We start from the raw sequence: 23,050 nt of genomic DNA on the forward strand, positions 1-23,050 counted from the left end.
ATCCTGTGGCCATCCACCCCTTTCTCATGAGTTGGCCTAGTAAGCATAAATAATTAAGGGCTGACACCTTAGGATTTCATTTCTGTAGGCTTCACCTTGCCATTCGGTGTCAGGGCAAGCATGCAGGTGTTACTGGTAAAATAGTAGTAAGTGCAAATAGTGAGTCCAGGCTTGCACACATGTAGAAATTAGGACACCTTTGTTACTTGGACATTTGCCGTCAGATTTGATGTCACATGGATGTCAGACTCTACTGGCTGGCCATAAGTCATAATGACCACTCTGACCACCCCCGGCTGTACTCCAACCAGAGAGCACATCCTCCAGTGACCTTAAATGGATTGCACTCGGCTTCCTACCAGCTGCCTTATTTAGGAGATGGTGCATTTGAAGTCCCCCGGTGCTTATACCCCGGCTAGGGGCCCCCCGAGAGAGGCAGTCAGCAGCCACCCTAACACTCCCAGCCTCGGAACCACAGAGTTTGCCAAAGGGAAATAGATCGCTGCTAGGAGCACCTTGCACCTGAGTGAGCCTAGCCAGCTATGGAGATACCCCCTGCATCCGTCAGTTAAGTATCCAACTTCTAGAAGCACTCTCAGCATCGAGGACGAAGAGTCCCTCATACCGTGTTCAAATGGTGCGTCCCTTGCTCACTCTGCGTCCATTCCTGACCCTGAATCTTGGGGAGGCGAACTGAGTTACTTCAGTTACATCAGAACGTGCCACCATTAATCATATGTGTTGAGCATTTACTGTGTTCAGAGCATTATACTAAGTGTCTGGGAGAGTACAACATAATGGAGTCAGTAGAACAGCCAAAGCGAACCTTCCAAGCTATGAGAGTGAACTTCATTTGGGAACTTGCTTCATATTACATAAATTCCATCTAGAAAAGAATGGCTTTCCCCTCCCCTTTTCTTTTTTAATATTTAGTGTTTATTGCATGCCGAGCACCGTGCTAGACAGTGTAAAACAATAATTAGCTTCCAATTTCTTTCCCCTCCCACCTCATCAGCCTTGCACAGCCCAGCAGAAAAGACCCCGGCAGCAGGAGCACGTGCCCTTGGCCTGCAACCACCAAATAGCTGAGCTCCCTCGCCAGTAACCTGGGCCGCCCCCAGCGCTGCATCATCATCCTCAGGCCTCCATCCCTACCTGGCGGGAAGGGCAGGAACAGCGATGAGGCGAGCATTGGGAAGGCTTGGTGGTCACTGTGGCCACGATCGTGACTATTGGACTCTGTTCCTCTAGCCAAAGCACCCTACAGCTTTTTGGATTGTATCTTTTGTATTTATTCCCGTCCTCATCTTTTACGTTGTCCTAGCATCCTGATTGTTTCATCTTTCGTAATCTTTCGTTACTACATCAGTCTCCGGCCCCCTCTTCCACCTTTTATTCTTAGATTGTGAGCCCCTGAGGGCCAGGGAACATGTCTGATTCCCATCCGTGAATTCTTTCCCAGTGCTTAGTTCAGTGCTTTGCATCCAGGTACCCCTTAAATATAAAACTACTACTACTGCTCCTACATGGTGTGGGGCACAAGAAGAGCATAAATGGAGAGTCAGAGGTTGAGATACTAAGCACTAGAGGCAAAAAGTGAATGTGTTAGCCTCAGGAACACTTTTTAAGAATCTTTTATTTAAAATGTGGTTTTTGAGGTAAATATTTTTTCTGTCATACGACTGGTGTGATTTCTACCATTTTAATATTTGAGAAATATTTTTATAGGTGTAATATTGTAGAAAAATGCATTTGTAAAATAGACCACTAGGTGGTGCAGCCACTATAAAATGGAATGTAATTTCACTAGAAAGTGATCAACATTTAGTATAAACATTTCTTCCCAGAAACTGCTTGACTTTGTTCTTAAATTAATTGTTTTGGCCAAAGGTCCCATTACAAAGTACTCTGCTATTAGAGGGGAGTGTTTCTTTTTGAGCATGGCTTTAGTGACTTCTTCTGGCCTCCAGTATTTAGAAAGCTAGTGTGCTTTATGCCCTCTGTCCAGACAATTACAACCCTAGCCATAAACACAGCACCCTCCCCATCCCCCTTAGAGACTGCTGACACTGCTTAGTGAAAAGTGCACAAGACTGGAATCTAGGAGACCCAGATTCTTGTCTCAGGTGGGTCACTGCCTCACTTTGTGACCTTGGATACGTCACCTAACGTCTCCTTGCTTAAGTTTTCTAATATATAAGATACATTCCTATTCTCCTTTCCTCTTAGACTGTGGACCCCAGGTGGAACAAGAACAGTTCCGATCTATCTTGTACCTACTCTGCCACTTAGAACAATGCTTGGCACCATCATTATCATAAGGAGAAGAGAGTAAAGTTGATTGAGGGTGGGATGGGCAGAATGATAATGAGGGATCAGTTGCTGGTCTCTCTCAACAGTTTGTGTGTATCTATTTTGTTGGGTTTTTTAATGATATTTGTTAATTACTACAATTATTAAGTACTGTGTGCCAGGAACTGTACTGTGCACGAGGAAGATACAAGATAATCAGGTTGGACACAGTCCATGTCCCTCAGGGGGCTCACAATCTTGATCTCCATTTTACAGATAAGGAAACTGAGGTGCAGAAAAGTTAAGTGACTTGCCCAAGGTAACAAAGCAGACAAGTGGAAGACCCAGAATTGGAACCCAGTTCCTCTGACTCCCAGGCTCATTCTCTTTTCATTAGGCCAAGCTGTTTTTCTCTTTTTGTCGTTTGTGTTTTTCAATCTCTCCTTCCCTTGTGCACCTCCCTCCCCTCCCATTTCTCACTATCTACATGTTTGGCTTTTTCTCTCCACACTCACACAGCTGCTTGGACTCGCAGGTTAACAGAGAGTCCAGTTTTGGTGTTTTGTTTTTTAATAACAATAATAATAATTGTGGCATTTGTTAAACATTTACGTTATGCCAGGCACTGTACTTAGCGCTGGGGTAGATACAGACAAATAGGGGTGGATGGTTGGACACAGTTCTTGTCCCACATAGGGCTCACAGTCTTGATCCCCATTTTACAGATGAGGTAACTGAGGCACAGAGAAGTTAAGTGATTTGCTCAAGGTCACAGTGAAGGCAAATGGTGGAGCCTGTTGGGAAGTTAGCTTGTACAGAAGCAGGGGCCTAGGAAGAAGGCAGCAAAAATTGGAGACCTTCATTTTAAAGTATGGGAAATATTTTTGAGCTTTTAAACCATAATTAGCTCAAGAGTTTTTTAGCTTCAAAACCATTGTTCCCCATCCTGAAAAAAAAACTTTCTTCATGTCTTACTCTAAGGTGTAAGTACATTTTTTCTAGCACTTTTCTGAGAAACTAAGCCAGGTAAGTGATCACTTATGTACTACTTGGGAAGTCTTATTATAAAAACCCAAATTATAGTATTATAAATATATTATAATTACCATTTGTCATGGTAGGGCATCGTCAACCAAGAGAACATGCATACCACTACAATGATGTTAAATATGTCAAACTTAATAACTTTTAGAAAAGAGATGCGTTGACTTTCTTGAGATCCCCTAATATTCCATCAGGCATTGCTCTTCCGACCTCTTATTCTTCTGGATTAGGTCATAATGTGACATCTTAACCCTGAAACATTTTCATTTGAAACACTAAACCTCCCATTCACTAGCTGATTTTGCCATCTGTATCCCATTGGTTTAAAACTTTTTTTTCCCCAGGTTAAAAAAAGAGGGCCTGAAACTGTCAATTGACAAGTTTTAAAAGCCTCATAAACTTTGTGGCTTCATAAATAGCAACAGGGATTAGTAGGAAACTGCTTTGCACATTGGGATGTGCTAATTGGTCCTGCATTCAATGTCCTCCTCAGTTGCTAAACTCTTGGGCTTTAATTTAGGCTACAGAGAATGAAGTCTGCAGAGGCTCAACAATCAATGGTATTTATTGAGCATTGAACTAAATGCTTAGGAGTAAAAGAATATAAAGTCCACTAGTCACAATCAGGCTCTCATACTAGCTCATGCCCAGTTGTTGATTGGCAGGCTGACCCCAAGTTTGATGGCACCCTGCCTAAACTTTCAACTTCATCCTCCCCGATTCCTGGCTTTCTTCTCTCCCTTCTCTCATCTCTCTCATCCCTCCCTTACTAGTTCCTGACTTCTCTGCCTTCCCTCCCCCCCCCTTCCCCCTCCACCACCAAATGTCTTAACTCCTGCTTGAATATAGATGCTGTGTGCGGAGCCTGGGTCCCGCATTCTAGTGCTGACCCAGCACTAGGCATCCTGTAGGCTCTTGATAAATACCTGCCAGCCAACCGCCTTCCTCTCTTAGCCACCGGGGCAGACCATTATAATCCAAACCCCAGAGGTTTGCTTAGAACAGGATGACAGTAAAATGAGTTTCCTTACTAGGTGGGTGTTAGTGAAAACTTTCTAACAGCTCAGCAAAAGGCAATCTTCACAAGTGTAGAATGGAAGGAGCAGTCAGTCTTGGTTATGTCTTTTCAGCCACACTTGCACATATGGATAAAATCTCACCATCTTTCACTTCATCCTTGGTCAAAAAGTGACTTTTAAGCACTTTACGTCGGATACATGATGCAAAGAATATATCCATCGAGGCCTCATTGTTGTGAGATAGAAGGGATTGGAATTATCCAGGCTTGTGTCATCTGTTAGTTTTATTAAAGAACAATAGTTGCTTGGAAGTTAGCAGCTGCTTTGAATTTTGAGCTACTTTGAATAAACCGCTATGGATTTAATGAGATATTATTGTCCGGTGTATGGAAATGCACCATTGGAGCTGGTGTGAACCAAAAAACACTTCCACCTATTTGGAGATCAAACCACCCCCGCCCCCCCAAACAATAAACAAAGTAAGATGTAGTTCTCCCTTAGGTTACAGCTTCAGGGGAATATTGTTTATTACCAGTGGAAATGGTTTCATGACTTTTTTATGGTTTTAATTACACTTCAAGCACAGCTTGAGGCCCGGTTTTTCAGGTATTGCTAATCCAGGCAGAGGCTAAACAATGATCTAGCATTTCCCATTCCACTGCACATCAACTTACTAGGTTTGCCTCCAATGGAAGGCCGTCTGGGTCATTTCTGTTGTATTTTCCAAGCACTTAGTATAGTGCTTTTCATGAAATAATATCACTACTACTACTTGTTTGGTTACAAGGGAATCCCAGTGAAATTCAGCTTCCTGGGAGAGAGAAAAAAGTAATTTTCATCTTTTTGCATTTGAACGAGCCTGATTTCTTTCTGAATTTCTCCAATCCCACTCAGCCACTCCGGGATTTCCTTCAAGATACCTTTCTTCTGAAAAACCTCCAGGTTCTTGCAAGACCAACTGCGTCTATCTTTGAGTTTTAGTAATCTGCAAGCTACAGGCTTTGGGTCAGTAATGTTGATATGAGAAATGTTTTTTTTTCCTCCTTCCCTCTCCCTCCTCCTTTTAAAATATAAAACATATGTTGGCTGAGACAGGTGCTCGGAGAACATTCCTATTCCAAAGGAAGAGGTTTATTCGTCCTGACTGGAGTTGACTAATGTCTACCTCATTGTAGAAATCAGCTAGATTTTAAGCTCCTTGAAGGCAGGGATCATATGTACTTACTCTCCTTTCCTAAAAGTTTAATACAGTGCTCAGCACCCAATAAGGGCTCAACAAATAGCATCAATTGAGCAGAGCCAGTTCGGGAGCTCTAGGATGGGGAGGTGATTTTTCAAGCATTGTGCTCTGGGATCACTTTGACAAATGATTAATTCCTTATAGCCCTCCCTGGGGCAAGGCCTGCATGACCTGCTGAAACTGGGCTCCTTTGACCCCTGAGCCGGTCCCAACGTGTGCAGGCTCCCAGACCTTCCCTGGCCAGTATGTTTTCTCCCCCTCGTGCACACATGGAATGAATTTCTGAACAAGATGGACAACCACAGATTCAGTCCTTTTTTTTCTTCCTGCTCGGGGAAATAGGCTCCCGATTCGTTCCAGCTTGAGAGAGTGTGAGAGTCCCCAGCAACACCTCCCTTTTGAGAAGCCAACCTGGGCTTTTCTCCTGGGTTGGCCCTGGTTATCTCCCCCGGCCCAGCAAGCAAAATGCTGCTTATTGTCCAGTTCCTTCCCCTTCTAGAGCAGAGGAATAGACATAGCATCTGGACTGGGTTTGTTTTGTATGTGATATCATACTTCCCTCAGAAGAAAATCAAGAAAATTTGAAAATATGCTGTTTGCTCCTCAACAGAGAATCATTCTTAGAATCTAATGGGGAGGCAGGTTGATAAAGTGGGAACAAGAGGGAAATCAGATGTAATGGGTAGCAAGAAAAGTAAGAAAAAATGAATGGAATCAATAAACCAGTAAGACACCTAAGTGCTAAAAGTGGCTGATGGGATAATAATCAGTAGTATGTATTCATTCGATTGTATTTATTGAGCATTTACTGGTTGCAAAGTACTGTACTAAGCGCTTGGGACAGTACAATAGAGTCAGTAGGCAGTATCTTCAGTCCTGAGGATGGGGAGATGAGGATTAGGTGAAGAATTCATTAATTCAATAGTATTTATTGAGCGTTTAGTATGTGCAGAGCACTGAAAGTGCTTGGAATATACAATTCGGCAAAGATAGAGACAATCCCTGCCCAACTGACGGGCTTACAGTCTAGTCGGAATGCCTCCTAGAGGAGGTGTATTTTTAGATCAGCTTTGAAGGTGAGGAAGAGTGCAGTTTGGCAGATTTGTGCTGGCATTTCTAATAGGATAGTTATTTTGCTGTCATTGCATCAGAAATGCTTCAAGTCATATTGAGCAGGAATACTTTCTGATGACACCATAGCTAGCCACTGCCCATAGTTCACTTTCTGGAAAATACTCCAGAGCAAAAAGCTACTGTCAAGATTTCACAATGGTAAAATTCCAATTTTTTACCAGATTTTTTTTTGGGGGGGGGGGGGGGCGGTGTGTGTGTTTGTGTAAACTTCCTTTTCATTCCAGTTATCTAATCTAAAGAATGTTTAATTATGCAAGCCAAGTGTATAGGGATCATTGTATCACCTTTCAGACAGTTCTTACAGATCCTGAAAGTACTTAATATGCATTACTTGATAAACTTAGCACCAGTTAAGAGTATCCTGAGCATTTCTGTTGCCTTGCAAATGTGTAAAATCTGCTATTTTCCAAAAATAGTCATCTCCAAGGATTGCATAGTTGGCATATACTAAATGCAGGAATAGATCCACAAAATTTTTAACTCTTGCTCTCCAGTTGAAACTACGGTGAGATTGACTCATTTTATCTCTCATTAATGCGCTGCTTGATTAGTGAAACATTTTTGATATTTCAGTCCTACCTCAAAGTAACTAGAAAAGTCCAAAGAGATATCACTCCCCCTTTTCTTTTTTTTTGTCTGAATTGGACAATGAGATTTTGAATGCCACTTTCTGTTTTTTAAATCAAAATTAACAGGGCTGAAAAAGTCTGCTTTTCAGCTTTGGCTACAGGGCAACATTGATAAATCAAATGGCAAATGCAGTTGGCAGTGTTTTAACACTGCACCTGAGCCGCCAAAGTTCCTGCAGGGCACTTGGATGTCGTGTGTTTTCATCATCCTGAACCGAAAGAAAGATGCATTGGGATCGGCTCCGTTCCGGGGAAGCACGCGCAGAGCGCTAGCTGCCAGACCTTGTTTTGGCTGAAGGATGCAACGCGACACTGCATTGCATTGAAAACCCAGGTGGGAGGGTTTCATTTGCATAATTTTTCAAACAAATTTTTCAACTTGGGATTCCTAGCTTAGGAGTCAACAAGATGCAGACATTTTGTCCTGAGGATTTCAGCATCTACAAAATGAATAGGTGCTTCCAAATATTTTGAGGCCTGATTCTCCATGTCTCATTATCAGTCAATCAATCCATGGTATTTCTTGAGTGCTTACTGTGTGCAGGGCTCTGTACTAAGTGTTTGGGGAGTCAGAAGGACCTGGATTCTAATCCTGACTCAGCCACATGTCTGCTGTGTGACTTGGGGCAAGTCACTTAACTTCTCTGGGCCTCAGCTACCTCATCTGGAAAATGGAGATTAAGACTGAGCTCCATGTGGTACAGGGACTGTGTCCAACCTGATTAACTTGTATCTTCCCCAGTACTTAGAACAATGCTTGGCACTCAGAAAGTGCTTAAAAATTACCATAGTTATTGTTACCCCCAAGGAGCTTACACTCTAAAGGGAGAGGAGTCACAAGTGATAGGTCTGTTCTCTGAATTCATCTGTGGCCTTTACCATTGATGTATTTTACTTCTAGCCTCAGCACTTCTGTGTATATGTGTATATTTATTTAGCTTTCCATTTCCATTTAACTTTCAGTTACTCATTTAGCTCTTTCATCCTGATTTGCTAAACTACTTCCTGTTATCGCCTTGTTCTTCCTCCTGTGTCCATTGCCTGTAAGTCATTTTCGTCTGTTTCCCCCTCCAAGTAGTGTGTGAGGGTGGGGAACAGCCACCTTGCTTGTGTGGCACAGTGCTGTGCATTCAGTAGGTGCTCAGCAAATACCTCTGACTGCTCAGCTAATGTAGATGTGATGCTTGGTTAGAGTAGCTCATCAAAAAAATCTGTTTCTTCAATAGACTTTAAATGACTCTTGCCTTTACCTTATTCTCAGAACTCATAATTTCTTCATCGACGTGATCTCAGGAAATTGTGGATGGAAGAATCATTATTTCACCATGTGTCACTTTTTGTGATTTCATCTCCTGAAGGCGGTTTTTCCCCCCTCCAATAAAGGTTAGCTTACCCGGAAGCCTGGAGGAATAAGAATGACAGCTGTTTCTTATAAAACAGCTGTTCTCTCCCCAAACTTTGTTGAGAGCTGGGTTTCTACTTAAAGACAAGAAAAGTCCAGTAGCCTTCCAGGATGATGGTTTTGAGATCAAATTAGTGCTTGGTGTGTCATGGCTCGGCTTCTGCAAACTCGTGAGAATTAGAAGAAATGTAAACAACTGTCTCCAAAGTGTGTGTTTGACAAGAACTCTTAGCTAGGGAAGCCATCAATGATGAAATGATCTTTTTTTCTGCTTAAAACAGTCTGGAGTAGGCAGAGTGGAGCCTGAGGGACCTAAACATGATACTTTAGTCATCCCAGCTCAGTCGTGGAATTTAAGAAGTGAGCTGATGAATCATAGAATCTGAATCACTGGGCTAGAAGAGTTATCTTTACTTCATGGCAGGTCTGGCAGACCCAAGAAGGATGTCTGTCCTTGTCTCGTCCTCGGGGATATCCAGAGAGCTCTTAGGTTTTAAACAGTTCCTGGGCTTAATAACCCATGCTGCTATATAATTCCTGGGAAACACCTTGTCCAAAAGGCCCTAACTACTTAATCAGAATAATAAAGCACTTTGATAACATGGAACAAGGGGTATGGTAAATGCAAAATATCAGTTCCATCTGTAATTAGGAAGCAGCTGGGTAATGGAGTTAGGTTAACATGTATAAGTAAATATAATTTGTCTGCTCCCTGATTAGGTAGGGCACAGCGGTTTGAGTCAATTGAAAACTCCTGAGATGTCTGATATCCTGAAATGTCGCTCAGAAAGAAAACAGGTGCCATCATCAGAAGAGAATTGGTCTGTTTCAGGGCAGTCTAACGGAGGGGAGTCTCTTAGGTCCTATTACTTCTATATTATAAGTGATTTACATTAATGTCTTTCCCTCTAGACTGTAAGGTCATTGTGGGCACTAAACGTGTCTTCCAACTCTATTGTACTGTAACTCTCCCAACCGCTTAGTAAAGTTCTCTAGATCCAGTAAGCATTCAGTGAATCCTACTGATGGTGATATTGCTTAAATTAGGTGCCTCCAGCCAGGCAGAATATCAGCAATTCCTGGGCAGCAGCACTGATGGGCTGAGTGCTGAAGTAAAAAGAAGTGATTGTGAATTAGAAGAATCACCTACCTTGATAAAAGCTCTGGAATGGTGCTCTGGGTAGCAGTTCACCAGATTCAGAGGAGCAAATGGCTCCCTCCAGGCTGCTTTAGGAAAGCTTTCAAACTCACTGCCTTCCCTCATTAAGCTCTGGATGACAAGCCCCCTCAGAGCCTGCCAATATTTATGAGGGTGATGATTCCGGTGCTTAATCGGCCATTGAAACCCAGCCCACGGAAGACTTTTTGAGTTAGGACCACAGATAGCCCATTTTTTTATGGTTTTAGTTTTCACAGGTGACATCATCTTGCCAATTTTGGTTCTGGACCTTCTGGAACTCTGTTTGGGGGTGGAAGGCAACATGACAGAGAGAAAGAAAGAAGACCACAGGGAAAAGCTGTGAGCTTTTCCCAGACGATAGATTGATGCTTTATGTAGAAGTTTTTAAAAAGTGGAGGGTGATTCTTCTGAGAAAATTAGAGCATTAACTTCCTTAGAGTAGTAGTAGTAGTTGTAATCTATTAACCAATGCATGGTGTCCGTACTGGGTGCAGACCACTGCACTAACTGTTTGGGAGAGTACACTAGAATAAGTTGGTATGATTCCTGCCCTCAGGGAGCCTAAAAGGAGTGTAAGTAGTTGTAATACAAATCAGGGAACAGCCAACTAATTGGGGCCCTGAATCCCTCGACCCCCACGATAGTCGGAAAAGATACTCTCTGGTCACCAGAGGTTTGAGGAGTTTGGACAGGACCATTTTAGTTGCAGCTAATTCCCACCTGTGGATTCTCTCCCAGGACTTAGTACAGGGCTCTGCTCAAAATAGGTACTTTATAAATATTACTACTTTTACTACTAGCTTGCCCTTGGAGGTCAGCGTTAAGCACTCCAAAACCTTTCCTTCATTCGGTTTTCCAAAAGGAGGTTCCAAGGGATGATTCCAAAGCTCCTTTATGGTGAGAGAATCACTCCTCTTTGTACCTTCATAGAACCTATCCCCTATCCTCTCAAGGGCTGTCAGAGCTGCCTGAGGCCCCCCATGCCCTGCAAGTTGAAGGTCAGGAGTCAGGATTCTCTCCCCATCTCACCGGCTAGCAAGGATGCAGAGAGTGGCCCTCTGGACACCCAGAGACACCCAGATATGGGGGAACACCCTCAGAATGGTCATAAAACTCAGTGTTTCTTCAGTTTGTACTTTTCACCCATTCAAGCAGCACTTCTGCCTGTTTTATTCTCATTAGCATGGCTTGCCTGTGATGGGTCACTGCTGTCTGTGACATCCCATCTCCCCTCACACCTCACTGCTGGGTGGGGGTTAGATAGCCAAAGGAAGCAGAATGTCTGCTGGAGCTACATGATCAATAGTGGAGGTTTCAGACCAAAGTACCATCTAGGGCATCACACGTGGTGGTCAGGATCATCTGGAATGCTGCAATTAACTGGTTGAACCAATCAGTGGTACTTATCGAGCACTTACTGTGTGCAAAGCATGGTACTACGCACTGGGAGAGTATAACAGAGTTGGTAGACACATGTTACCTGCCCACAAGGAATTGACAGTCTAGAGAGGGAAGACAGACATTAATATAAATTACCAATATAAAAATAATCCTCATCTACAAAATGGGGATTCAATACCTGTTCTCCCTTCTCCTTAGAATGTAAGCCCCATATGGGACCTGATTTTATTGTATCTACCCCAGTAATTTTTACATTGCTTGGTATATAGTAAGTGCTTAACAAATGCCACAATTCTGTTATTATTAAGATCTCTGTACTAAGCACTGGGATAGATACGAGTTAATCAAGTTCCACTTGGGGTTCACAATCCAAGTAGGCGGGAGAACAGGTATTGAACCCCCATTTTACGGATGAGGGAACTGAGGCCCAGAGAACTTAAATGACTTACCCCAGGTCACGCAGGAAGCAAGCTGCAGAGTGGGGATTAAAATCCAGGTCCTCTGACTCCCAGACCCATGCTGCTCTTTCCACCAGGCCACGCTGCTTCCTCAAAACAAAATACAAAACAAGTACAAACAAAATGACAGATTCCCCACCCACAAGGAGCTTGCACCCTGTTGCCCTTTGCCCAGATCCATGAAAAGGAGATCACAGATGAATCAACGGAAAGCCAGTCCCACTGTGCAGGCCTGGACTGGAGAGATCCTTGCAAGAACGGGACCAGAAACTTAAGCTTGTAACTGATCTGAGCTAGATTTATACAATTTTTGCTGAATGCAGATACCCTATTTATTTCTCAGCAAGCAAGACAGGATTTGGGCGCTACATTTAGCTTCCCCAAACAGTCCTTCATTTTAGAATTGATGCTAAAGAACCATGCCCCCATTGGCCCATTGCCTGTCTCTCATTGCAGGCTCCCTCTCTAAGCCCTTCTTCCAAGTGGTTCTGAGACTTTCCCAAACTTGGTGGCTTACACGGCCTATCTAACTGGAAGCATTTTCAAGCAAATTGTTCCGGACTTAAAGGCCATTTTCAAATGTTAGAGAAGGGGTCATTCCCTGAGCCGTCCTCATTAACCCTCAGCCTGCTGAAGTCATTCTGAGTCTAATGGGTCTCCGACCTAGAGGAGAAAATTGCTGAGCCTGCTTCAATCTGCAGGGAAAAAAAAAGTGTTTTTCTTGGCAACCCAGAAAAAAAATTGGAAAATAGAGGCTCCAATTTCAAGTTACGTCTTGCCAGGAATGGTCCCTAAGGATGGAAAAATCATTCACTCTCCCCCTCTCCTTTTCTCCCACCATCAACACAGCCAGTGCTCCATTCTCCAGGACTTGCTAACTGGCAGCAATCAGCTTCGTGTGGTTTTGAGACTTTACTTTTCAATGCAGCAGCTGAAGCAGATTGATTGGCCGAGATATGATTCTCGTGGTGATATAAAATGCCCTCACAGTTCTTTTGGATAGCAAAGAACAGAAAATATAAGTCACCTCGAGCTAGATCATTGCTTTTAATCTTCCTTTCCTTACTGGCTTTACTTAGAGCCAGTTTGGTAGGAATCAATGCCTAATGACTAATCTTTTAAACAAATAAGTTGTATTGTTTTCCATTGAGATGTTTCATGTAAGTATAACCTAGTATGAGTACAGATAATTAATTCTCCCCTTGCTGCAATGACAGCATCCCTCATTTCAGTGATAAAGTATCTAGGGCTTAGAAAGCTAAGTCAGGGCCAAATCCAGCTAAAAACCCTTGTTTCCTATCTTGAAGATATCTGGTGTTCACACTTACACATAGTTTAAAGCAGAAGCTCATGAGATTTTTTTAATCTACAAAAAAAATTATCCTTCTACAGTGCTATGCCTTGGGGATTAGAAGCAATGGCACCTCTTGAACTATTAGAGTTCATTATTAATCAATCATACTTATTGAGCACTGTACTAGGTACTTGGGAGAATAAACATTCCCTGCCCAAAATGAGTTTACAGTCTAGAGGATGAGCTTACATACTATATTCATATTGGAACATGTATATACACACACATGCAAGTGCACTTAAATGATGAGAAGCAGCATGACCAAGTGGAAAGAGCACAGAAGATAATAATGTTGGTATTTGTTAAGCACTTACTATGTGCAGAGCACTACCCCAGTGCTGGGGTAGATACAGGGTAATCAGGTTGTCCCAGGTGAGGCTCACAGTTAATCCCCATTTTACAGATGAGGGAACTGAGGCACAGAGAAGTTAAGTGACTTGCCCACAGTCACACAGCTGATAAGTGGCAGAGCCGGGATTCGAACCCATGAACTCTGACTCCCAAGCCCGGACTTTTTCCACTGAGCCACACTGCTTCTCCACCACTTGCCTGCTGTGTGTGATCTTATCCTCCTTGTGCCTCAGTTTCCTCATCTGTAAAAGGAGGATTAAATACCACAGATGCTAACTTTTAATTTCTCCCTCCCTTTGAATGTGAGCCCTATTTGGGACAAAGACTGATCTGATTATCTTGTATCTACCACAATGCTTGTAAGCACTTAGCAAATAACCACAACTACTATCATGCAAGAATTTTCTTTATTGTAGCACTCTTTAGTAGCTATTATTATCCACAAATACTTTTGAAACCAAAAGAGGCAGGGCTGGAAATTGAGAGGGGGTCAAGATGGGGGGAAGCTGAAACACATGGGTAGTCCCTCCCCCCAAATCTCAGAAACATGTAAATCACTGAACAGTTGGCAGTTGGAATGCCAACGTACTATTTACATTTTCACCACTGGAAAGACCATAGAGTGTCTGGCAGATCCTTTCAGGACAAATCCTTGTGTGTTCTGGTTTGTGGTTAGCCACCGAAGCTGCTACTTTCAGAGCCTGCTACTGTTTGTGGTTCAAACATTTTGGCTTCCAGTCAGTATGTTCAAACCCACCCTCTACCATCAATTCCACTCTAGTTCTTTAGCAATTTTTAGGAGGGTCAAAAAATGTCCCTTCATGGATTCTGGGTTTCATTGAATTTGTGGGCATTTTAAGAGCTTTGCTGAGGGACCCTGGACAAGTCATGTAACTTCTCTGTGCTTTAGTTTCCTCATCTGTAAAATGGGGATTAAATACCTGTCCTCCCTCCTCTTAGTTCCCATCCCACATGGGGCTCACACTCTTTGTCTGACCTAATTATCTTGTATCTAACTCACCGCTTAGTACAGAGTTAGACACATAGCAAGCACTTAAATACCATAGTCATTATTAGCTTCTCATTCTTGGATAATAAAGAGCAGTACTAGGTGAGAAAAGAGTTACTAGTTCAACTAGAATCTCCATCTCCTTTCAGCCTGGGATGGTTCTCCCCCGTTTTGCAGGGCCTCTGGACTTCAGCAGGTGGCCTTGAGGTTACCCTGCATCTTCTGAGAGCTGGAGAAACAGACATAGGTTTCCCATTCTAAGACGGCAATGAGGACAATCCATAGCTTTCTGAGCTGGACCCTCAGACTTGCTCTTCCCAGGTGTCTGACTTGGCCAAAGCCTTTCCAACCAGAGCTAGAAAGATCCAAAATGGTGACATTCTGGCCTATTTGATCTTTGAAATCTCTCTCCCCTGGCAGTTCTCATCCTCCCTCCTCTTCTCCCCCAGTTATTCCAAAGATGTTGAGCACCATCGCTGCCTCCCACCCTCTGCCAGGTGGCTTGGTAGCATATGGATTCACCTTGCCAGCTGGGGAGAGATAATTCACCCGGAGGAATGTATTGTCTATCAGCTTCGATCAAGAACAGCATTTTGTGGAAATGAAAGAAATTTATTCCCAGACTCCCGAGAACCAGAAAAGGTAATGGGCTATTCAGTGATAATAAATATATCATTTTACCAACAAGTGGATGAATTTCTGGAACAATAAATGGAACTTTATATGCGACAGATAACCACTCTCTCCATCTCCAGAACCTGACTAAAATCACAGTTCTTCCAGGAAGCCTTCCCTGACTGATCTCTCATTTCTCCACTGTATTCTCTCTCCCTTCTGCATTACCTATGCACTTGGGTCTGGACCTGCTAAGGACTTTGATTCTGTCCTCAATTCAAACCCATAGCACTTATGCACATAGCCTTATACTCTTACTTTCCCTTACCTGTAATTTATTTTAATATCTCCCCAGCTAAATTGTAAACTAGTAGTATGGAAAGCAGCATGGCCTAGGGAAGTATGTCAGTTACCTCATCTGTAAAATGGCAATAAGACTGTGAGCCCATATGGAACAGGGACTGTACCAACCTGATTAGCTTGTATCTACCCCAGCGCTTAGAACAGTTCTTGACACATAGCACTTAACAAATACCATCATTATTATCATTATTATTCCTACTATTAAAAAACTCTTTGAGGGAGGGGTGCTCTCTATCTAAACCACTGAATTCACCCCAAGCACTTAGTACAGTGCTTTGTACACAGTCAGTACTCACTAAATACCACTGATAGACTTAGGCATGGAATTTATGCTTTCTTCCCTTTGATCCCATAAATCTACAAAATTGCACTTTTACAAGGTGACTAATCCCCTGAGGTGAATAACCCTAACATTCACACTCAGCTGAATCCCAATCAGGTGTGCAAACTGCCAGGCCAGGTCAGATGTGATCCAGTGATGGCCACAGAGACTGGCAAGTCTGCCCACTTAGATCCTGAGTATTTCCTCCAGATCACAGTACCACCACTATTACTTTTATTATTAGATCACCAGCAGCCCAGGGCCTGGGCTTCACTGACAGGTGGACTAAGACTGTCTTCCTGCAGCACTTTCAATTCCTTTAGAAAATGCAGAAGATTGGGAAGCCACCCACAAACCAACCCTGCAGTCTGCCTGCCTCCAAGTCTCTTCTTCCATTGGCTTCTGGGGAATGGGCTTTTAGGAGCCATGATGTCTCATCCGACGCTGCTGCAAGGATAAAACTTTGGGGACAAGGAATCGCAGGGAGCCCTGTCTGACAGGGGAGCTTCAATGAATGGGAAGAGGGGAGAAGGAAGGGGAAAGAAAAGGAGAAAATGGAAAGGAATAAGTTAAAGTGTGTCTCTCTGCAGAACCGAGGAGAAAAATGAAAATTTGATTAAATCACTGCAAAAGCACAGATTCCTTTTCTTTAGTAGCACTGAAAGTACATCACTACTCTGCACATAGTAGGTACTTCCATAGATACTATTACTACTGCTAATTCCGTTCAGTCTGCAACATCCACAACCAACCAAGCCTCTGGAGGTGGTGACTGAAGCCAGCATCCCTTGAACACTTTGGCTCTTCTTCCTGGGGCAAGGTACGGGCAGGGGGCAAGGGGCAGAGTGCAGGAGTCGGAGGGCAGGGGACTGGATGTGGAGTGTGGATGGGCTGACTGCAGTGTGGGATGAGGAGTGGAAGGAAGGTGCAGGCTGCAAGGAAGAGGAGGTGGATGGATTCAGTCTGGGAGGTGGGACGTGGTTGGGTTGAATATGGAGCGTGGAATGAGGAGAAATAATAATAATGTTTTTTTTAAGCACTTACTATGTACCAAGTACTGTTCTAAGCATTGGGGTAGATACAGGGTAATCAGGTTGTCCCACATGGGGCTTACCCTTTTAATCCCCATTTTACAGATGAGGTAACTGAAGTACAGAGAAGTTGCACAGAGAAGTTAAGGGACTTGCCCAAAGTCACATACCTGAGAAGTGGCGAAGCCGGGATTAGAACTCATGACCTCTGACTTCCAAGCCCGTGCTCTTTCCTCTAAGCCATGCAGGGTGAAGGGGAGAGGGTGCAAAGGGTTGAGTATGGAGTGTGGGATAAAGAGTAGAGGGAGGTGCAGGGGGTGGGGTGAAGATGGGTTGAGTGTGGGGTGAGGGGTAGAGGGGGGTGAAGGGGGTGGATGCAGATGGGTTGAGTGTGGGGTGAGGGGTGGGGGGGGGGTGAAGGGGGTGAGGTGTTGGTGGGTTGAGTGTAAGGTGAGGGGTAGAGGGGGGTGCAGGGGGTGGGGTGCGGATGTGTTGAGTGTGGGGTGCCGGATGAAGAGTAGAGGAGGGTGCAGGGGGTGGGGTGAGGAATGGAGGGGGGCGGGGTGCTGGGTGCGGATTCCCCCTCCCCTGGGCTTTCGGCCGAGGGTCGGCCCAGGCCCGCCCCCCGCAGGGTGACCCCGGGGTCCGTCCTCCGTCCCAGGGCTGACCCCTGGCTGACCCCGCGGGCCCGGGGCGCAGGTGGGCGCCCCCCCCCACCCCCCGCTGTTTGCTGGGTTTTGTCTCCGGGCCCGGGGGGCCGCGGGGCGGAGATAAGGCAGGGCGCCCAGCTGGGTAAACCGGCGGTGGGCCGTCACTCCCCAGACCCCCTCCCCAGGCCGGAGGAGGGGCCCGGGGCAAAAGACCACAGACCTGCGAGGCAGGGGGGCCGGGCTCCCAATCCCCGCTCCGCCACCTGCCCGCTGTGCGTCCTGGGGCAAAAGCAGCCGTTAGTTTCTCCGTGTCTCAGTTTCCTCATCTGTAAAATGGGGATCAAACCCTACTCCAAACAGCGTGGCGTCGTGGACAGAGCCCGGACTTGGGAGACAGAAGGTCAGGGGTTCTGATCCCGGCTCTGCCTCTTGTCTTCTGTGCGGCCTAGGGCGAGTCACCTCATTTCTTTGGGCCTCAGTTACCTCATCTATAAAATGGGGGTTAAGACTGTGAGCCCCAGGTGGGACAGTGACTGTGTCCAACCCGATTTGCTTCTATCTGCCCCAGCGCTTAGAAGAGTGCCTGGCACACAGTAAGCGCATAACAAATACCATCATCGTCATTATAATTATTACAAAGCTTAAATGCACCCGCAGCTCTGTCCCCATTCTGACTCCTCCTCCGGGCTCCCTCCATCTGGGTTGCCCGGGTCGGGTGGTCCCCAGACTACAGTATGGAGTAGTGGCTACAGCACGGGCCTGGGAGTCAGAAGGTCATGGATTCCAATCCTGCTCCGCCACTTGTCTGCTGTGTGACCTTGGGTAAGTCGATTCACTTCTCTGTGCCTCGATTATCTCATTTGTATAATGAAGATTGAGTCTGTGAGCCCCACATGGGATAGGGACTGTGTCCAACCAGATTTGCTTGTATCCACCCCAGCGCTTAGTACAGTGCCTGGCACACAATAAGCGTTTAACAAATACCATAATTATTATATTATTATTACCAGTTCCCTGGTTGGCTGGCCTCCTGGCTGGGAAGCCGGGCTAGCTAGTTGGTTCCCCGTTTGAGAAGCAGCATAGCCTAGTGACAAAAGCACGGGCTTGGGAGTCGGAGGTCGTGGGTTCTAATCCCACCTCTGCCACTTCTCTGCTGTGTGACTGGGCAAGTCACTTAACTTCTCTGTGCCTCAGTTACCTCATCTGTAAAAATGGGGATTAAGACTGTGAGCCCCACGTGGGACAACCTGATTACTTTGTATCTACCCCATTACTTAGAACAGTACTCGGCACATAGTAAGCGCTTAACAAGTGCCATCATTATTATTATCACCTCATTTGTAAAATGGGGGTTGACACTCTGAGCCCCATGTGGAACAGGAACTGTGTCCAACGTGATTACCTTGTGTCTACCCCAGCGCTTAGATGAGTGGCTGGCACATAGTAAACGCTTAACAAATGCCATAATAATTATTATTTATTACCTGGTCGCGGCGCTGATCGCCCAAAGTCGTTTATCCCTCCCACCCACCGCCCCCGAAGACTCCAACATGGTGAACGCCACGGAGCCTTTCCGAGCCTGGCTTGTGGTGGGGCTCACCCCACACCCAAACGCACAATCACACTGCCTCAAAAAAAAAAAAAGAGTCCGTGGACACATTTCCAATCGGTTTAATTTTTTTTTTTTGGTTGCTTCCAGTTTTGGAAACACCTGGCAAGTTGTAAAATGATTTACGAAGTGAAAGTGTTAAATGAGGCCACCAGCTGGAGGACTGACAGAGCCTTATGAGTTTTATTAGGTGCCCTATTATGGAAAATAAACTTTAATCCGACCATAAAAACGAAATCTGAAAAACATATTTGCCCTTGTAGTCTGAAACACTGCAGCATTCTTGTTAGGGGTTACACCTTTAAAGGGATTAGTTTTATTGAGAGAGACACAATACACCAGCAGGACTTTGATACGGACCCCATGAATAGGTCGCCTATATCCTGCTCAGTGAATTCCCCCCTGCCGCGAACACACACACATACACACAACATTCACACAAATATACAAACAGAACCACACACTCTATATGTAATCGCACACGTACACACACTCACACAGACGTTTCCCTCTGCCCTCGCCCACACAGGGCCCCATACACAATCAATACAAACACACACACACATGCTAAGACGCTCACACAAAGCACACAGTCCTCCATACACATAAACTCACCTGTGTCCACAAGGGCTCACTCAGAGACACTTCAATGCTGCTTCATAGGAAGCAGCGTGGCTCCATGGAAAGAGCCCGAGCTTGGGAGTCAGAGGACGTGGGTTCTAATCCCGGATCTGCCACTTGTCAGCTGTGTGACTGTGGGCAAATCACTTAACTTCTCTGTGCCTCAATTCCCTCATCTGTAAAATGGGGATTAAGACTGTGAGCCTCACGAGGGACAACCTGATTACCCTGCATCTACCCCAGCGCTTAGAACAGTGCTCTGCACATAGTAAGCGCTTAACAAATACCAACATTATTATTGTCTGCTGTGTGACCTTGGGGAAGCCACTTAACTTCTCTGTGCCTCAGTTACTTCCTCTGTAAAATAGGGATTAACACTGTGAGCCCCACGTGGGACAACCTGATTACTTTGTATTTACCCCAGCGCTTAGAACAGTGCTTGGCACATAGTAAGTGCTCAGTACAATTTTAGATTCGGTTACTCCAACCCCGGCTCTTCCTCTAGCAGTTGGTCTACACCACCCCGTCTGAGCCCGCTGTTGGGCAGGGATTGTCTCTATCGGTTGCTTAATTTGTGCATTCCGAGCGCTTAGTACAGTGCTCTGCACATAGCGCTCAATAAATTCGAATGAATGAATACACCATCTCCACCAGCGGTGGCGAGGGAAGCGGATCGTTGCGGGGCTCCATCGATCAATGGTATTTACTGAACGCTTCCCATAAGGCAGAGCACTGTACTAAGCGTTCGGGAGAGTGCCATACAACAGAATTGGCTGGCACAGTCCGTGCCCATCACGTCGGATCCCGTCCTCGCGAACCCACCTGGGGACTGAACCGGATTCCCAGGCTCGCATCGTTTAATAGGACCCCATCCCGCCGGCCGAGCCTTGGCTGGCGATGTGGTAACCCCAAGCAGCAACGAGCGGCTTTGAGGATCAAATTACAAACGGAAAGACACAAATGACTTGGGTGCAACGCGGAAGAGGGACCCAGCCGGGAGGAGGCTATTGAAAACCCGTGACGCGAACGCTGTTGATTTTTTCCAACTGATCCTTTTAGGTTGAGGCGGGTCTGCCCGGGGGAGGGGCCTGGGGCCTGGGGCCTGGGCCCCTGGCATTTCCAACTGGTGGAACTAATATGTCAGTTGCCTTCGCCTTGTAAACGTTTTTATACTTCACAGATTACATTTCGGATTAGCAACACCTGAAGCTCTCCGTGGCTGGCGAATGTTTTCTCTATTATCAGCAATAACTCTCCCCTCCCGGCCTAGGACCAAGTTCCATATACCGTCTGGGTCCAAATCTTTACAGAGGAGGGATTTTTTATTGTTGTTTTTTAATGGACTGTGTTGTTTTCATTTGGAAGGAGGCTGTAGATTGGCTTCGACTCGACATAAAGGGCCTTCATTTTAGACACTTCCAAAAAGTGTACCCTGAACTGCACAGACACATACCCACACCTCCACCACGTGCACACCTGAGAACCTATAGTTTCCACACATACATGCATACCTACCCATAGATACATACACAAGCACGGCCACTCCCACATATACAAACCCATTGACATTCAACTGCCCATTCATATCCACCCACATCCATACATTTCCACACATTTGTATATGTATTTGTACTGAATGTGGATATACATCTTCAGTATCTGTAACTGCAGGAAAATCCATGCATACATAAATACCCATAGACACACACCACCTTCACACACCACCTTCCAGAGAAGAGCATGTGTGATGCTTGCAAAAGTGACCTACTTGATTCTGAAAGAGAACGCCCACAAAAGATCTCAGCTGTGCCTTGTTCTTTAGTAGTGAAAGCCATGGAGAAAGGTGGTGGGAGGGAATGGCTGTTGTTCTGACCTCTGTCCTAGGTTACCTTGGCCAGGATGCATTCCCAGGGTTCATTGGCTGGCTAGGAAACAGACAGGGTGGAAGGTAGGGGGGCAGGGAGACAGAGAGGTAGGAAGGCAGAGAGGAAGGCTGGAGGCAGGCAGGGTGCAGACAGGGTGCAGACAAGCAATGGGGTAGGCAGGTGGGCAAGGAGTTAGGCAGGAAGGCTGTCAGGGAGGCAAGGACTCCATTGCCTCTTGTTCCTCTCCAGATGCTGGGAGTCACTGGGCCTGAGGGCGGGGCACTGACAGCAGAGGAGGGGGCCCACAGAGGAAGGTGGGATTTGGGTCACCATTTCAGCCTGGTAGGAAACCGAATCTTCATGGTCACAATTACTAGGTAAGTAGTGCCAAAACTCCTCCAAAATGAGTTTTGGAAGCTGGCTTATTGATTTATTTTTGGTGGAGTGCATACATTGTCCAGGTGAAAGAAGTGCTTGATCTAGTGGATAGAACCCGGGCCTGGGAGTCAGTTCTAATCCCGACTCTGTCACCTGTCTGCTGTGTGACCTTGGGCAAGTCAGTTAACTTCTCTGTACCTCAGTTACCTCATCTGCAAAATGAGGATTGATGGTGTCCCATGTGGGACAGGGATTGTGTCCAACCTGATTAGCTTGTACCTACCCCAGGGCTTAAGTACAGTGCCTGGCACGGAGTAAGTGCTCAACAAATACCATTAAAAAAAAAAGGTAATCTCATTAATTCCACAGCAGCAATTGACTGTGTAGGCCTGGGCCTGTATGGCTGGTTCTCCCCAAAGGACCCCCAGGGTGGTGGTGGTGGTGTTGGGGGGGGGGCGTCTAGGCTTGGGCCCATCCCCGACCCTCGAAGTCCCCCCTCCTCCGGGGGATCTGGCCAGATAAGGAGCCGGGGTCCCTGGCCGAGGAGAGCCGGGCCTCGCAGTCACTCATTAGCAGCGATGAATTGTTCGCCGTGGCCTCGAGTGGGTGAGGATGAGCCAATGATTATATTTAAATTTGCTATAATTGATTTGAGGAAGAGCCGCCAGTGACAGGAACGAATTGATCATTAAATTTATTAGCGAGATAAATTCATGGCGATTAAGGAAGCTGGTGGTTGGCGTTTGTCCGGAGCCTGGGGCTCGGCCTCCCCCCGCTGGGGATTTCCCACGGGCCCCCATTCACCGCCCGCTGCCCCTGCCCCCGACCCCCCATCTTCTCGGCTGGGCGAGAGGGAGTCAGGGGCAAGGGCAATTCGGTTAGGAGTTAGGCCTTGTGGTTAGGGAATGGTTTATTCTGCTCTCCAGGGGAGAGAAAGAGAGAGAGAGAGTGTGTGTGTGTGTTTTGTCGGTGTCTCTTCCCCTGTCCGTCTCTATGTCTCTCTGCCTCTAAGCCTATGTCTCTGCCCGTCATTCCCCTGGGGCCTGAGCCCCCTGCCTCTATAGTAGCCTGTTTCTCCCAAAG

At 45.7% G+C, this 23,050-nt stretch overlaps 1 protein-coding gene across 3 annotated transcripts in view; it reads left to right on the forward strand.

The window, feature by feature from the left end:
* NOM1 (nucleolar protein with MIF4G domain 1) overlaps positions 1-15,252 on the forward strand; it is a 34,760-nt gene extending 19,508 nt beyond the window's left edge. For 2 of the 3 annotated variants that reach the window (XR_005660690.1, XM_029077651.1), the window contains one exon: positions 1,016-1,917. The gene's annotated coding sequence lies outside the window, so the exon portion shown is untranslated. Of the gene's footprint in view, positions 1-1,015; positions 1,918-14,962 lie in introns of those variants that run through there. The other variant, XM_029077652.2, reaches the window with a different exon arrangement.
* Positions 15,253-23,050: the final 7,798 nt, after the last annotated feature.

This window comes from Ornithorhynchus anatinus, chromosome 13, assembly GCF_004115215.2.
Source record: "Ornithorhynchus anatinus isolate Pmale09 chromosome 13, mOrnAna1.pri.v4, whole genome shotgun sequence".
Lineage (NCBI taxonomy): Eukaryota > Metazoa > Chordata > Mammalia > Monotremata > Ornithorhynchidae > Ornithorhynchus > Ornithorhynchus anatinus.